General features: G+C 30.8%; 1 long non-coding RNA gene across 2 annotated transcripts; it reads left to right on the top strand.

Annotated features, from left to right (window-relative positions):
- The first annotated feature begins 419 nt into the window (after positions 1–419).
- LOC126889773 (uncharacterized) lies at positions 420–3,781 on the top strand. 2 transcript variants are annotated; one of them, XR_007700172.1, is made up of 3 exons: positions 420–1,068; positions 1,150–1,303; positions 2,911–3,781. It is a non-coding gene; the product is annotated as an uncharacterized LOC126889773 (long non-coding RNA). The 2 variants fall into 2 exon arrangements; XR_007700171.1 differs by having other exon boundaries at positions 420–591; positions 2,911–3,778.
- Positions 3,782–5,734: the final 1,953 nt, after the last annotated feature.

Genomic DNA, 5,734 nt, shown 5'->3' with positions numbered 1-5,734 from the left:
TGACTTAATTTATAGTTTTATAAGCAACAATTAAGTATAGTAAGATTTATAAAACCTTGTTTAAATTGTTTTACATGCACTATAATGCGGTTATCTTAAATTTTGTTTTAAATGCTTTTCTTCCCTAACAACACACAACATTCCAGGAATGTACTACCAAAGTTCTATCAATATTTGAATGTCCTGGACATTTAGGGAACATTCGGTGAACATCTGATTAAATTATTCGTGGAATGTTACCATAAGACATTCTGTGAACATACTACCAATGTTCCTATATGTTCATTTTTAAATTCACGGCGCATGTATTTGTGCATGGTGCTTAGAGAGGGCATCACGTGACTAAAAACGACCAATGACCTCACTTCAGACTTCGGTGCTTCGGCCATCTTGACATGCATCTTGGCCTTAGCCACATGGCCACCTTGCCGTGCGTGATCGTTGTTTGTTTTTATTTGTGCTTTTTAAGAATATTTTTTAATTCGGATACTTTTATAATAACTTTAATAGTATTATTAATATAGTGCATAAAATCAGTTGGAGTAGCAGAAGCAATGTAGATAAAAAATCTGCAGGAATAATGTTTCAAAGGTTAGTATATGCAAATATGTAAACAAAGGCATGCCCCTATTTCAGAAAATATCCATTTATTATTTTAATAATTGCGAATAAGCCACAAACTTGCTTATTCCTAACTAAAATAGTAAATAAATAGAGATAATAACAAACGGATTATTTGTAAAATTAAAATTTTTTTTGCGTTTTTGCTAATGTATGCGTTTATAAACAGGATGGTAGACCACACACTATAATAGTACCAACTAATGAATACACAGTATGAATAGTACAGTCGGTTCGCTAAACTTAGTCTCAGACACAACTGGCTAGTGATTTTAGTAAATAATTTTGACAATTTGGTAAAATTGGCAAAAAAATAACTAAATAGTTAGTAATTTTGGCAAAAATGGCCAAAAACAAAAAAATTACCTACTAAAATCACTAGCCAGTTGTGGCTAGGGAAACGACTATACTAATAAACAATTTCTAAGCTGCTTTTTATAATATTTTGTGAGTTCATTAATCATATTTTTTATTTAAAACTAAAATTTGTTAATAATGCTCAGTAATGCATATATTTTGTATTTTTAGCTTTCCAGAAGATCCTGCGAAGAAGGCATGAAGTATTGATCAGATTTGTTAATAGAGCAGTATGTTCAAAACATTTTTTAGAAAAAGATATTGACAGAACTTCACTTTCAACCGTTTGAGAGACTGTGCTGTTCCAATAGCTTATATCACACAGGTAATATGCTTAACCCAATTAATAATATACAGTTGGAAAAATTAAAGAATAGGGCTTTTCATTTACAGTCATTTGTTTCGAGCTACTGTCATATGTCGTATAATCCGTGTTATATTAATATTATACACAGATTATATAACATATGACAGAAGCTCGAAACAAATGACAATCGATGAAAAGCAATATAGGGCTTTGTTCATTGTCATTTGTTTCGAGCTTCTGTCATGTGTCACATATATTAATATATCTACGTCATACATCTTTGGTTTGTATCATTGATTATATCAATAACATATGACGTAGATATATTAATATTATGTGACACACGACAGAAGCTCGAAACAAATGACTGAATGAAAAACCCTATAACCATGAACGATCACATCAATCACTTATTTTGTATAGGGCTTTTCATTCACAGTCATTTGTTTCGAGCTTCTGTCATGTGTCACACAATATTACTATATCTACGTCATAAGTTATTGGCATATACCAATGATACAAACCAAAGACATATGACGTAGATATATTAATATTATGTGACACATGACAGAAGCTCGAAACAAATGACAGTTGATGAAAAGCCCTATTTGCTGTCTTTTTCTATAAATCACAAACGTTTGTTACCTATAGAAAAAGATCATCATCATCATTGGCTCGACAGCCCTTTCTGGGTCTTGGCCTGTTCCAGGATTCTTCTCCACTCTGATCTGTTTCGTGCTTTTTTTCTCCAGTTTTTTATTTTTAATGTTTTTATATCATTTTCTATTTGTTCTAAAATAGAAAAAGATAGCAAATACAAAATAAGTGATTGATGTGATCGTTCATGGGTATAGGGCTTTTCATTCACAGTCATTTGTTTCAAGCTTTTGTCATGTGTCACATAATATTAATATATCTACGACATACGTTATTGGTATATACAATAATAGATACAAACCAAAGACATATGACGTAGATATATTAATATTATGTGACACATGACAGAAGCTCGAAACAAATGACAATTGATGAAAAGCCCTATTCTTTCATTTTTCCAACTGTAGATACCGTTGTTCTTCATTATCTACATCAGAGATCTAAGTTGACATTGTTGCCCAATTACAAAAATTTTTTGAATTCATTTTAAGTCCAATATATCACATAATTATTGCGAAGTAGATTATACAAGAAAACAGATTAATATTGAATGCAAATAAATAAAAACATCAGAAATAGAAAACAAGAATTAAGTTATAATCTTAAGTTAAAGTAAATAATAAAAACAATAAATATAATAAAACAAAATACTTATTAGTTTGTGAAAAAGCTATTTCTTTGTGGCATTTTTGTAATTATGATAACTATTTTAATGGGGAAATAAGCGAGAATTTACTTGAAAAAATAACTTTATTATGGTTTCTACTTCCACATCGGACGTCGTTGTCAAAATACAAAATGTTTTATTATTTTCTTTATTAAATATTATTTATTATTTATTTAAATATTATTTAATTTATTATTTATTTTATTATTATTATTATATGCATATTATTACCTGTAAATATTTCTTCTGATTGTTAATTGTAAAGGATAGAAAAATTACCATTTATTTTATTTTCTTTTAGAATCAGCTGAGAGAAGTGGTCTACAAAAAACCAGGAAGGAAATGGAATATGTGGCTATGAAAGGCAAAAGAAAGGTTTACAAAGCAAATGTGACACATTTTTTTATAGGAATATCAGTAAATTACATTAAAAAAATGTATGAAAAGATTTTTTGCAATAAAAATGTTTATATTTATCAAGGATGCATTATTTGGTATGGCCACATATCGTCAGTGATGTGACAATACCTCCTATCTGTTTTTTCATGAGATTTGTAAGATAGACTAAAAACTTGTTTGGGCCACCTCCTGTTTTCATATATTTTTTGACTTGTTTTGCAGTAAATTTAACTATCTATTTACTACAAAACAAGCCAGAACTTACGTATGCAAACAGGAGGTGACCTTAAAAAATGTTTTTCGTCTCCTGCAAACCTCATGAAAAAAGATATAGGAGGTATTGTCACAGCACTGACGATATATTTCAGAGAATGTCTAAAAAATATACTGTGAATGTTCAAAGAACGTTCGTAGACATTCATGGAATGTTCCAACAAGACATTTAGTCTAAAAAATATACTGTGAATGTCCAAAGAACATTCATGGAATGTTCCAACATTCATGGAATGTCCCAACAAGACATTCAGTCTAAAAAATATACTGTGAATGTCCAAAGAACATTCATGGAATGTTCCAACAAGACATTCAGTCTAAAACATATACTGTGAATGTCCAAAGAACATTCGTAGACATTCATGGAATGTTCCAACAGAACATTCTAAGAATATTTAAAATGCTGACACAGCACATTCCAGGGACTTTCCAGGGACATTCGTGTGCATTTGGGGACATTCCAGGAATGTTTGGAATGTCCTGTGAGTACATTCTAGGAACATTCATGGAATGTTTTGTGTTATTAGGGTTCTTACTGGCAGACAAAAAATAGCAAAAAATTGCATTTTTGACATCAAATTGTTGATAACCAACATAAGTGTTTGTTACTACTCAAAATATTAAAAAAAAACTTACCGTCAGTATAACAGGTTGCCTTGCAACCAGATGCAGAACAGTACCATAAATGTTTTCCACTTTTTAGCACTTTCTTTAAGTGAAATTTAAAATTATTTACCACCAATAACTTACATCCACGTTCACTCATTACGAAATCTGTTACAAGAATTTCAGCCATTTTCAGAAAATTTCTTTGGATTTTCTCTAGTATCTCTTCCAAGAGACAATACATAAATGATGAATACCTTTTATACCACCTTCAAAGAGGGTAATTTATACAGGTAGATACCTGGAATACCGGTATTAGATTATCAACATTAATTAAAAAATGAAAGTTACAAATTCACCGGTAGTTAGTGGGTTATCGAAAAATTACGGCGCGCCAGAGTTGCCAGTTGGCCTGTAATTAGGATGGGGGACTAAAATAGTTACGAATTCACCGGGACACGATAATCGTTACTTTAAAAAAGAAGTCACGACATCTTAACTACTCTTTATCTCCTCTAGTGTTTGGTCTTCTGTCTTCTTGTAGTTCCTTCTCCTGTCGGAGGTTGGCTATCGTCACAGTCACAGCTATCCGTAGCTTATTGTCAGCTGCTCTAACAGGATCTATTGAGCTGAAACTCACTCTCTTAGGTTTCTCAGTCAGGAAATTCTTCTCCTTCCTATAGATCTTTTACCCTTAATTTTACCTTGCATTATGAGCCATAATAGCCCAGCAACCGAAGCTTTTCACCTCACAATTTTTACAGAATGGATCGATTTGCTTGAAAATTTGAGAATAAGTAGTGGATAGTCCAAGGATCAAAATCTATATTATGCCGAAAGGCGCTTTTACCATGGGGGTGGTTGCCACCCCACCTCGGGGGTGGATATTTTTTATTATATTTTGACCGCAAAAGTCGATAAAAACATTCCTAATCATTGGCAGTCAAACTTCTGGAATCTATTAATAATATATAAATAAAGAAGAATAAATAAGGCCAATGACTAAAAACACCGCCAACTTACATTATTATGCTTGCAATTGGATTTCTCCTTTTTTTTTTCAAAAAAATATATTGATTTTTTAACCGTAACTTTTTTATTTTTTATCCTAGAAAGTTTGGTAAAAAAGAATTTTATAAGTTTTTACAAGCTCTATAAGGCCGTTAATATTAAATCCTTCTAAAATCCTCAGTCGCAAAAAAAGGTGACTTTGAAAGGGTTGGTAAAGATGGTTTTTGCATGTTATTACAAGTTTTAATTATCAATAGCTCACTCAATTTGTGCCGCAGAAAAAACCACTTTTTTGGGAATTAAATAAGCTACAATTTTATATTTAAACATTTTTCGTATCTCAGCGCATTTTTTACCAAAATACAAAAATTCGTTATTCGCTTTTAACTCCATTTCTCTAAAAACTAATCATTCTAAGCCTAGAACCTATTAATAATACAAAAATAAAGAAGACCAAACAAGATCAATGACTAATTTTAATCAGGGTGGTGAGTAGGGGGAAGTTTTCGATTACTTTTTCGCTGAAAAAAATAGGGACTGACATTCTTTTTATTATGTCACTTAATTTTTGAGCTAGAGACTATTTTTTTTATTTTTGGAGATAGATCTTTTTAAATACTTTAAATTAGTTTAAACAAGTTATCCTCAAAAAATGCATAGTTTTCCCGTCTTTTGACTTTGAAACAATATTTAGCATTTGACGAAAAAGGGCTTACATATAATAAAGTATAGCTCGATTACTATTGGTCTTAAAGAAATTTAAAAGAACAGTTTTGTTCATTTTTTGAAAAGGTACATTTTTGTTAAGTAAAGTTGTTTTGATAAAACGAAAACTT

This window comes from Diabrotica virgifera, chromosome 8, assembly GCF_917563875.1.
Source record: "Diabrotica virgifera virgifera chromosome 8, PGI_DIABVI_V3a".
Lineage (NCBI taxonomy): Eukaryota > Metazoa > Arthropoda > Insecta > Coleoptera > Chrysomelidae > Diabrotica > Diabrotica virgifera.
The sequence above is the reverse complement of the archived record's forward strand: the minus strand, read 5'-3'. Positions and strand labels throughout refer to the sequence as shown.